Source organism: Synchiropus splendidus, chromosome 10 (genome assembly GCF_027744825.2).
Source record: "Synchiropus splendidus isolate RoL2022-P1 chromosome 10, RoL_Sspl_1.0, whole genome shotgun sequence".
Taxonomy (NCBI): domain Eukaryota; kingdom Metazoa; phylum Chordata; class Actinopteri; order Syngnathiformes; family Callionymidae; genus Synchiropus; species Synchiropus splendidus.
The window spans coordinates 9,074,827-9,087,534 of record NC_071343.1 but is presented as its reverse complement, the minus strand read 5'-3'; the positions used below and the strand labels follow the sequence as shown (position 1 = coordinate 9,087,534).

General features: G+C 39.8%; 1 protein-coding gene across 3 annotated transcripts in view; it reads right to left on the bottom strand.

Moving 5' to 3' along the window:
* Positions 1 to 12,708, bottom strand: part of map2 (microtubule-associated protein 2) — a 48,182-nt gene that overhangs the window by 33,689 nt on the left and 1,785 nt on the right. The window lies entirely within an intron of this gene.

Sequence of the window (12,708 nt, the reverse complement as noted above, 5' to 3'; positions counted from 1 at the left end):
TGGCTATTTGGCATTCGACATACGTCCAGTCTGACTTACGACTGGTTGGTCGGAACCGATCGAAGTCATAAGTCAGATTTTTCTTGTATTTATGAAGTGGAGGTTGTTCTCAAATCCTTAGTTATGTACCGTTACTAAATTTTTAAATATAATTTGCTTTGAGTGTTTAATGTCAGAGTGTTTTGAGTGTTTAACTGTTTAAATAGTCGTAGTTTCGATAGCTTTAATTACAGATGCTTCAAAAGCAGACATGTTGAAAAAAACAATCTTCATTTATTCTTTTTTTTTTCCATATTACCCAGCCCTACTGAAATGGAAAGGGTTAGCCACTGCTGCTAATCCTTACACCGGTGTCAGTAAGAAACATGGATTATGTGAATTGATTTGTTCATAATTTCCTACGAGGCTAAATGAAACCTTCGATTGTATAGTTGTCGTATAAAGGTCACAATATTCTACAGAGACTTCACCCGTGGTTTTCCATTCTGTGTGTAAATAATACAGTCATTCCCACACAGATCATTAGGCCACACTCTGGGCACCTGTCTAAAGACCTTATGGAGCAACGTTGCAAGCCCCAGAGGTGACCAGCCTTGGGTTAATTACTCCTACTATACCTAAAAAATTAATATGAGCTTAGTGAATCTGAGAAAAGGATGATCCAACATTATAGCCAGTACAATAACTAACTGGATTCAACAGGGATTATCTCAGTAGAATTAGATGCACATCCTCCCGACATCTATTTTTAATTGTATTCAGTAAAATATTCAGTATATCCATGTAGGGAATTTTTAATATAGAAACCGTAAATCATTAGCGGTCATTAAAATCTTTAAAATAATTCGTTGCTCTTTATGGAAAGCAGGGATTGGATGAGTCGATCAACATGACCGGGGGAAAAATGTAAGGAAAGTAAGAATTATTCAGAGATGTTTTCAAGGCTGAGAGGATAATGTAAGTCCAGGAGAAACGCCAGCGATCTAGAAGGACCAAAGTTGTGTTCATCTCGCCGTGATTCAATAAGAATAATGCAATAATAATGGACTGGATAGAGAAACGCAAATACGAATCAGAAACAAAGAAATCCCTTTGATTGAAGCTCTGTATTTCACAGTAAATCTGAAGGAGCTGCCAGAGTCAAACAGAGAATTGAGAGGTTAAAAGTGTTCACTTCTGAATGTTCCTTGCTGTGACAGTCTTTCAAAGCAACTCCCACACACACAAACAGAGGAAGAGCATTGTTCTGTCTCCAGGGGACCCACATCAAGCTGCCTCCTGCGCCGCCGCCGTCTGCAGGTGCTTCTGCCAAAAGTCAATCTTCGCTTTGAGATTTGAAAGCTCATCTGATTGGAAGAGGAATTGATCTTCAAATATATGCGCTGATGATGCCAGAACGATGTTTTGGATTATTTACTAATCTGCTGTGAAAGTATCTCCTGGAGAGCTCACTGTTCCCCAACGATAATGACAGCAGAAATGTTTGATGTGCCGGGTGCTGCCGGGGGATATGCTAATCTGACCTGTCAAGAAAGGGTCACAAATCCCACCCTTTAGATTTCTAAAACTTCAACTGAGGATTTCCAGGCCGTATTTTGTGTTTATTTATATTCATTTGACTCACTTCAATAGAAAATATGAGACACAAATTACCAGTCACTCTTGATCCACAACGTAAAATATACTGAGTAAATACATAAATAAATGAAAAGAAAGCAACGTCATGAAGGTTAAGAACTCAAACCTGAAATAATCCAGAGCTTTTAGAACGGCTTACTTTAGTTACACGTCACCAACTCTCAATAAGGATTTTAAAAGTTTTCTTCATGAACAGCAGTGACACACAGGGGCTTCATCAAACTGCCATTCAACAGCAAAAAGTGTTGCGCCACTGCCTTTTTTTTCCCCCAAAGAAAGTTGGACATCAGACTTCAATCATCTCCTCCACCTCCCAGTCAAACTCCGCAGCTGAAATGAACTGAATAGAATTTATAAATACAATCATTTTAAATGTTGACTTCGATAGGAAGCTAATTCTATTATATATATATATATATATATATATATATATATATATATATATATATATATATATATATATATATATATATAGCATAAAATAAGTACGCAATTGGGCCCATTTATAATAAAAGCCAGTTGAATTATTTATACTGCATGTTGTGCTTTTGTTCAACACAGATATAGCCAGGGGGAATAAGCAGTGGAGCAGCGTGTTTGTTTATGAGCTCAGTGGCAACCAGAGGGGACAGGAGGGAAGAGAGTGAGAGGAATCAGATGTGAATTCACACTGCTGCTCGCGCGTCAGTCTTGAGTGGATGGTGAGCTGAAGTTCAAGATTTTACTGTACCAAGAATTTTAGAATTATATGAGGGAAAGAAAATCGTAGTATAAAGTAGGGTTGGCCGATATGGACAAAAAAAGTTATCACGATAAATGCATTTTCATGCTATTCCATGTGTTGGACACTACGGTCTTGAAACAGTTTTATGAAACTTAGTGGAGTTTGTCTGCAACATCATGATTTGTTTATGTTTAAATATAATAGTTAACTAAGTGTAGAGATGAGCAATTCAATGTTTCACGTCTCTGATAGAAGCCGCTCGTGTCTGACAGACTCCTCTGCCAGTTATATTTAGGGGTTAAATTGAGTCGTCTGTCTGCTGTATCTCAGGTCTCTTTAACAGTTGACTTTAACTATGGAGCAGTCTGGACACATTTCCTAGATGCTATTGAAGAAATATTAGAAATAATGTGAATAAATAACCATTTAGTCATATTTTATTCTCGAAATCATTGCGCAAACTGTCAGTCCTTTGTCTTGTGTGATGAAAAACCTTTTCACAATTCTCTCTCCTCAAATGGTTGTTTTTCATTGCCTTATTGAAAATTTCACTCAAACTTTGACCACTTTGGAATTTGTTTGGAATTTACTGATGCCAGGTTGTAGCATTAGCGCTGCCTGTGAGAGTGTGTGTGTGATCAGTGAAGCCTACTGGGGACGTGGAAGAGGACGCCACCGCCAACACCGGTGCGATGTCCGCCCAATATCCAACTATTTTCACCAGCAGACGACAGTGTCAGAGAACCTATGCGGACCACTGCATCTAATAAAAAAAACCCAGATCCAGAAACTCAGAGTCGTCCAGTATCATTATCAAAGGCTCTCTGTATTACAAATAAGTTAAAAATACGATCGTGAACAAAGTCCTCCACACTCTCCACAACTGTCACACGCCAGTGTCGGCTATCAAACGCAGCGGAGTTAGAGAGCGCAGCGTGTCGTCACGGTCTTTTCATGTTCAGGTATGCAGGTCCAATGCAGCGAGTGAGCCGTGTGTTTAGCGAATTTATCGTGAGATGCAGAATTGTCATCGAGGAGATTGCGTTTGGCGGTATATCGTGTACGATAAGTTATCGCCGATCCCTAGTGTAAAGCCCCAGAGCAGCTCATGCAAAGAGCCGTGGAAACTATCCTTCTGTCTCTACAGTAACAGAGCAGGTCATCAATTAGCCTTGACCATCCACAGCAACATCCATCAGACTCAAGTGTGTAAATCAGCCTTGGCCTCTGAGCGTTTCATCTTTTGACCAGGTGGATTAGTAGCAACACAGCAGAGGCTAGTGAATCTTAGGCCACTAATATTTCCTCCCAGAAAGCAAGCCTGCTCACAAAGACTGATCACATCTATTGTGGTGATATTAATGTTAAACATTTTGTACGATTTAAAATCATCTCTCTCAAGCATTTTTTTTTCCTCATGGCCCCTCGCACATAAAGCAACACCTGCCTCTCAATTCAAGGCAATAAACTGTCAGCAGTGAGTGATAACTCTTGAGGAGATCTCTCTGTGCTCGGCCTCACCGCTGGCTCACTTCAGACGTGGGCTGGTGATGAATATTCCGCCTACACATGGTTCTCACCTGTGACGGACACATTTGATACAAATCTTTTTTCTCTATTATTCATCAAGAGGTTTGATAGGAGTTCACTTTAACCCTATTTAATGTCTAAACTGTGTGGACACAGTCTGCTAGCCCTGCTTGCTCACACAGGCTTTGCTGTGTTATGAACCTGAAACTGGATATAGGTGGAGACTCCCCTAAGTATTAGGGCAGACCTGGGCAAAGTGCGGCCCGGGGGCCATATGGGGCCTTTTGCTTGTGTTTTTGCGGCCCTCATGAGGTCAACACTATACAACTGATACAGTAAGTTGTCATTTTCTGTCATTTTTTTTTTTATCCTGTTTCTGTTTTAGCCTGTACTAGTTCACGAGTAAATACAACACATTCATGACAAAATTTTTGTTTCTTCTTTTCGTTCGTCATTTTAGCATTTTCCTCAAAATTAGTTGAAAGAAAATTCAAAATATATTTTTTAATAATTGCCTTTTCATCTTTGATGTTTGTAAAATGTAAAATATTTTTTAATGGGTTCATGCCATATTTACACTTCTTAATATCCTTGCTTCCATTGAAACTTTTATAGTTTATTTTCATTATTTACATTTCGTAGTCATTGCCAGCTTTATCATTGGCTTGATGGCCACACACAACAGTCATAATGTGGCCCTTTAGAAAATTTAACTGCCCACCTCTGTATTAGGGTGATGTTCAACTCACAGCCAGTTAAATATAACTTTATATCTCTGATATATAGTGGAGGTGGAGTACCAATAAAGTTAAGAACTGACATATTGAAATTGTTGACTTTAGTTTTTGTTTGTTTTTCTTAAACAATAAACCAAATAAAATATTTGTATTCATTTGTGTGTGTGTGAATAATGCAGCCACATCTTTAGAAATACATTTTATAAAGATTTGAATAATATTTGGGATCGTGTCAAATTTTAAGGGTGTCCGAAAACTTTTATTCCGCCACTGTAATCCAACATCCAGGCACGACCTTCGCAACTGAAGTTTATCTCCTCTCAAAGAGACAAACCTGGTTGAGCTCAATTCACTTACATCAGTAAGATACAAAGGTGCCTTTCTTATCCGAAATGAATTGGGGCTAGGTTTTCCTGCCCAAGGACGTTGTGAGACACCGCTGGGCCTGTGCTGCGGATTGAAGGGAGACAACCTTGTGTTTGTTGTTCCACCCTTTGGTTCTTCCTTTTGAATAAAATAAATGTGGTTCGAGATGCCAAAGTCGCAACCTCCACGCGACAAGCAGGGGCAAAGAGAGAGAAAACCGATTTAACAACACAGCAGGGCAAAATTACAAGTGCCTGGCTTATATGTTGGAAGAAAAGATGAAATTATTTAAAGAAGTTGTCATTCAAAATACCATACAGTACCTCCTAATTCCTTACTGTCAGGCAGCTTCTCTATTTTCATGTATCGGATAGAGATGCTCAAGTCCGATCGATCCATGACAAAGCATGTGATCGGTGTATGCTGATCACTGCCTTTCATCGCCAGCAGGCAGCCAGCAGTCAGAAGCCTCTAGAGATGTGCAGTGCCCCTTGCCTCTTTCTTCCCTCCCTTGCTTTGTTCGTCTTCTGTGCGGAACTTGAATTAATCTGTGATGTGAAGTTAGTATACAACGATAAATGCGATGAAAACATTTGTCGCGGGGAAGGCATTGAAAAAAGTAAAGGCAACTTTTCAGGGCTTTTTTGTTTTTGTCCAAATTAAGGAGATTTTATGGTTCATTTTTTGCACATAACATACTGACCAGTGTGTACTGGCAAGGTATCTTGCGATAGGATACATATGGCGATACACAGGGCCTTTTGTTTATCTATGGGCAAAGTGGGCAACTGCCCAGGGTCCAATTTATGTGAGGGTGCTCAAGGACCTACAAAAAAAATTAATAATTACTCAATTTTTAATAAAATTTATAATACATCAAATAAATAATACATCAGGGGGGAGGTGGACATGATTATGGTGGTTTTTGTCCATTGCCAGCGGATCTGAAGTCGCGCATCCAGTACAAATGAAGAGACGACAGGGGTAAGGATGCTTTCCCACGGCCTAAAAAAAAATTGGCAGAAGTCCTGCTTTTCCATGTCAAGTTAGTGGAGTGGTCACTCGGCGCCCTTAAGGTCACCTCAACTTGCTGCTGAGAGTCCGAGGAGGCAAGGGGGAGGGGCCAGGTTGCCTTTCTTTCCTCACCCATGTCCATTTTCTATACTTTATTTTATGTATTGATCTTGTTTTTGTATGAAATGTAAGTCTTCAGTTTATTATTATTATGTCAGTCCAGTTAGACTTTCAGTTAAATTTCGCAATCCAACAGAGGAATGAATCGCTATTCAATAAAATAACTCCAGTCAATAGATAGAAAATGTTAATATTGAAGAGGTCTGCAGCAGAATGGTGAGTACCTATGTATTAAATATTGATATAAGCAACATAAAACATCAAGACAAGATCACACAATCAAGTTGTGCAATATTTCAACAAAAAAATGTTGATACAATATCGCACAATATTTGAGCATGTCAATATCAATAATAAAAACCAGCCTGATCGGAGCAAGGGAAATGCAACAGAAATGCAACAGAGGAAACCACAATATATGTAGGACGTGAGGAGACACCGTAATGATTCTGATAGCTCCAATACAAAGGGCGTGAATCATAAATTCAGGATCCAAATTGAATGCAGCTGCACAGAAGGCAATAAAGACGCTCCTGGGAGTGAATCCCAGGTTGTGGACTCAATCAAGACCTTCCAGATGAAATCAGCCGGAATGTGCTGACACTGACAAGAACGCAGATCAGACTGACTCTCCATATACGTGGGCGAAAATAAACGCTGTCGACAGACATTTAACACCTGTTTAAGCCTTCTCTACTTGTAACATTCAACCGACTCGACTATCAAACGGACGCTTCGGATAAAATACAATTCTACCTCAAGAATGTGAAATGAGATTTGAGCCATGCTTTTTTCGACTTTTAAAAATAACTCCACTCTAACAAAGGATGAGACTGAAAATGTCCTAGAAAGCAGTCCTCTGTGTTGTCCCAGCCATCACACACAGACGCGCGCGCGCGGAGACAGCGCTTGCTCTGAGCCCCAGAGTTAAATCGGAGTGTGACTGTATTGGAAAGCAGAACAGTGATGCAGCATCTTTTCAGCGGCAGTCGAGAAGCGATTCATGAAATGTAAAAAAAAAAAAAAAACGTGTGAATCGAAAGCAAGGCTTCTCACCTCAGTTGGCTAACTGGGATGGTGTCTCCTTATTGGAACAAATGATTACATCTGGGAGGTGAGAGAGTTTGAGGAAGACAGTGGGAGAACAAAGGAAATAACAGAGCAAAACTGTAATTCATGTCAGAGCTTTTTCAGAGCCAGAACAACGTCACGCCTGTCACAAAAAGACCAACTACAAATGCAACACTGGGCCTTCTAGACAGAGTGAGGACAGAAATAAGTGGGAATTGTACCAATGGTGCTACATTAAAGTTGTCCTTTGAAGTGACTAAACATATTATTTCAATTTCTCACACAGAAACCTTATCTTGTTCACACTTTCACACGCAGATTACATGATTTGCCAGCAACTTGGCTTTACCAATTTGTCCGCTAAAAACTACTTAACTACCGTAATTTCCGGACTATCAAGCGCACAGGAATATTAGTCACACCCACTAAATTTAAGAAGGCAAATATGTGCAGCTCATACAGAAATCGCACTGTAGTGGCGACACCACAGCTGGTTTCTAGCTGCTGCTTCTTGTCTCCTGCCCTCCAAGAGATCGGCTCTGTGGGCGGAGCTGCGGACACACGGGGAAAACAGCGCATTTTGAGCACTTTAAAGTCAATAAAACTAAAATAAACCAATGATTTCATTGGTTTGTTGTGACCAGGCTCAATAAGTTGGCAGCTTTAGCCTGTAAAATTCCATATTTTCGCCGTGTCACTGTATAAGCCGCAGGGTTCAGACCAGAAAAAATAGCTGCGTATAGTCCTGAAATGACAGTTTTTCAAATCCAATTATTAAATAAACTGAATGATAGCAAGACTTTTGAATAATGTAGTTTTAATAGTGTGTATCTCACAATATTACAGCCCCCCAAATTCAGGATTCTTGGTTGCCATTATGCCCAATCCACTGCTTCCATCAGATCTTTTTTTTCTCAATTTCTCTTTTAAATGATGTGCCGTATAAATTATGCTCAGAAAATCCCACCAGCTCAGATTTTTGAGCCAAAATCTGATAATTCCCACCAACCTTGAACAGTTCGGTCATCACTGATGCGCATTCTAATGAATCCAACGGGGAAAAAAATGGTCAAGAAAATATGTTTTAAAATCAATACCGACCTAAGCATAAAACATGGTGAGATATAGCGTGAATAAAATTCAGATGAATTATCGCTATCGACTGGTCACCCAGGGATCTTGCTGATACAGCACTGGCATCCCTCCTTCGACTGACACAAAACAATAAACTGAAAATGACCCATCACTTCCACACAATCAGTGATCAAGACTTCAGAGAAGAAAGGCATAACTAATCTCTCAGTCTCAACTTCTGGATCACTTTTTAGGCGAATTAGAAATGCCAAAAAGACATTGTTTACATGTTCAGCGAACAAACTGGAGTCTAAAAAGCAGTCGTGACATGAGAATATCTCAACTTCCGTCGATGCTGTTTACAGGATGTAACACAATCGTGACACAAATAAATGGTGCCTTGTGTCAGACCTGTACATCAGCTGTTGTGTTCATTTGTACGCGCATCGTTTCACGAGCCCGTCAGATGCGCTCGAGCACGGATGTCAGAGCAATCCAAGCTGTTGAATACTAAGCAGGCGATGTCATGCCAAGTAAGCAGGAGGAGTCGTGATGACGGCGCCATTCATAGCGTCGTGTTACAACTGGTAACGGATCCCTCTTCATGCTCACAGGTGGCAGCACAGAATGGTTCAGCTTCACTCGCAGTGACGGCTAAAATCTTCACTTATAAACTATTCTGAAATTATTTTCACTTTGCTTTCAGTGAGGACTTTTAAGATCTTTAGTTTTACCTCACATTTTTCGCATAAAGTAATTAATGTAAATAGAAGAAAATTTGTTTTTTTTAATCGCATTTCCCTTAAAAATGTGAATCGAAAACAGAACTTTTTATGGATATTTTCAGTGCAATTTCACTATATTTAATATTCAAAATCAACACGAAAAACAATCAATTAGCAAATCCTATATCGCAACACATATCGGACTGGTAATTGGACACATTACACAAACATATTTGCAGCGGATTAATGTGAATGTGTCGGCTCAGGGGAGTGGTGGAGGTGTGTTGGAGGTTGCAGTGGGTTGTGATGAGCTGCCAGTTTCCACAGCAACAGCGGAACTCAGTCTCCATGGTAACAGATAAAGACATTAGCTGATTCAGACTAAGCAAAGGTTCATAACAGAAGGACGGACATTTTTTTTTTCTTTTACAACTGCAGTGCCGATGACAAATGAGGACCAAGCTCGTGAGAAACATGAGCGATTACATCTCGGAAAACCGCGAGCCCGTAACGGACGGACAAAAAGTCGACGCTTGTGATTGATATAACATTAGGTAAATTGCACCAGTGACATATGCAACACAGCATAGCCTCCATTTACGTATTAAATTTAATAGTGATGAAAAGGGTTGTCGCATTTACCTGGGAGTCTATCGTCGAAACACAAAAAAAATAAAGGTTGTTTTTGCTTTAACTTTATTTCAATATAATACGGCTCTCAATTGTAATAAAAACTGAGAAGGTAGAAGTAAAAAATAAACACACATTGGAAAACAAATACCGCAAATAAACAAAATAATTTTCACACTGACCTCTCTTCATCAACATTATTTATTACACTGTCAAAATATATATTATACATTAAGAAAAGTTATGAAAAATTTAGTTAGAAATGAAATATGCCTCACAAAATGCACAGTAATCTGCTAAGGGATTTCGACAGTGATAGGAATAACATCACTCGGTTTTATATTTGAAAAGTCGGGGGATAAAATGCACACTCAGCAGGACAAAACTAAAAATAGGCATCTTTGGCATCACTGTATTCGGGATTTAATTAATATATAAGTGTTTTTTTCAGCAACTTGGACGCAGACGGAATGAACAGATGGTGGTAATATAAATAAAAATGATCACGTAGGGACCAGCTAGCGAAGTATACAGAACAGAATAAGGAGAATATAATTGATGTTTCAGTTACGAACCTTTCAATGACTGTTTCTTTTTCTACTAAGTTAAAAGAGTCTGCTTTCCATCTCGACACAACCATGTTACAGTGTTCTTCGTTTCACAGATCATTGGTACAATCACAAACCAATTGTCTCCTACAATAATACTCACGCATTGTAACCATGGAAGCGAGGAAGAGAAGCACAGCAATGGGCCAAGAAGAAGATGAAGCATGGACCACATGAAACTAGATAGAGAATGACAATTTCATCCGGCCTTGTCTTTCCACTGCAAGAGGGAATGTGTGAGGGGAAATGACCTGCAAGATGAAAGCCGTCCTTCTCCAGCATTCCTTAATCTCCACCAGCTAAAACCAATGGAAGTACAATGCCAGTGCCGTGGGAGAGTGAAAGAGGCAACGAAGGACATCTGCATCATTTGCAGTATCAGCAGTTGTTAAAATTGACTGTTTTTGGATGCTCATTGTGGGATGTCATTCAAGTACTTCTAAGCAGGGTAATGCTGTGTAAGATTTAAAGAGTTTTTCCAAGTGTTGACATAGGAGCAGTGGGACATGATTTGGGATTAAGAATCGGAGAAGAAAGAGTTCTCCTCACACTCTTGATGTGAAGACAAGGCAGAAGGTTAAGCTCAGTACTTCTCAACAAGTTGTCATTTCGATTTTGCCCACAGCTATGAACTCCGAGATGCTACGGCACAAATTTGAGTGTTCTGCTAGCTGGAGTCATCCTGAGGGAAATGTTTAGAAGCTTCCCCAGACGCGCAGTCCCTCGAGGTGGATCAAACATGGTGTAAGATTGTCAGGCGGTTGCCTTCCTTTTGAAGTATTTTAGGCACATTCAGCAAGGCGTACAAACAGGGAGATTACCGGTACTTCTTCAGCGACTTGAGAAAAACTTCCATTCAGAGCTGACTAAAAGGGACTAAAAGGGATGTCCCTTGGGAATGAAATAAAGTGAATGAAACAAAGGCTGCTCCTATTTAACTTCATGCTTTCACCATGTTTTAGTGTGTGTGTGTAGTGCAAGACAGAAGAAATGTCTTGGTTTTATAGCATCTACACAAACATGTAGTGACACTGTGAATGTACTGCACGACAAGTCAGGTTGTAGTTTCACTCCTACACACAAGGGCTTTATTTCTGCCTTCGACTTTTAATTCACTTCATTTAAATCCGTTCTTTTACACTGTTCTCTCCTCCGTGATTTATTTGAACGGAAAAACTGTGATGAAAACCCTGTGCTTGTGAGCCCGCGGGAGCGATCCCTCACTATGTTCTCGTGATGTAATCCTGCAATTTCCTCAAGTGGGGAGGGCTCCACTGACACTTAACAGGATGAAGTCGCCCTCAGTCCTCGTGATCTAATAACCATTGTTGCCAACCGCATGTGCTGCTGCGTATGCAAAATTTACTCTCACATACATTGTATTTTTTTTGTCTATGTGATAAGGCACAAAAGAGAGAATTCCTGCGAGAGACGCTGCAGTTTGAATAATTTACAGATAAGTGAAATTTATTCCAATCAGCACTGACTAGTACATTTTAAGCAGGGTTTGCTTTTTAATACTTTTAATGACTATTCTCAGTCTTCACAAGTGAGAGCCCAAAAACAGATTTCTATGATAGTATCTTACCATTTAAATGTGTTCCTTATATTTGTAATTGAACTGTTTGGGCGCCAGACATTTTTTTTAAGCTCGACTTTGAGGTCGGTATGTCAAAAAGGCCATAGGTTGAAAACAGTCAGAGCTCATGGCATCTTGTAATGGTCTTCAGAGTGACCCAAAGTTTGGGATGGATGTAAATTCACTCATCAAATTGGTGCATTACGACGTCACCAGGTGGCAGGCATATTGTATTACATAACTTTTACTGATGTTTATCTGATCCACTGGAGACATTCTTCCTCATCTCTGAAGCAACCATGATGATGATTGTAATACAAGCTACTATTCGCAGTGTATTTTCTCCTGCGCCTTATACCGCCAATTGAAGTTCGAGGAGTCTGCCATCGGCTTGTTTAAATGCCGCAATGCAGCGCGCCAAAATGTTGCAACTTCGGTGCCCAAAGAGCATTGATGGGGTGATGAGGCTTCATGAAACAGTGTCATCAGAGTTCAGTAGGTGGCACTCTTGTGAAAAATGAGTTCCACTGAATCGGTGGCTCAAATCCAAAGATTGCTGGGCAGACAGTGCCATCTAGGTCGCTCTGAAAGTGAGGACACTGTTTCATGAAGCTTCACAAACCCATCACTACCAAATGGTAAAGAACTTGAACTATGTGACACCAGTTAAAAAAAAAAAGCTTCTTAAATTCATGAAGCGCAACCATTTATGGAGGTGAAATATTTAGATTGGGCTGTAGCAAAATTCATTGTATTATTCTAATAAAACTGCATAAACTTCCTGTTAGTATTAACTCCTGCAATCGGACAAATGAACCGCTTACTTTCCTTCATGTGTTGGACTGCTCATCAAAACTTCCTTGCCAGAGAGATCCATAAAGCTTTTGAACTG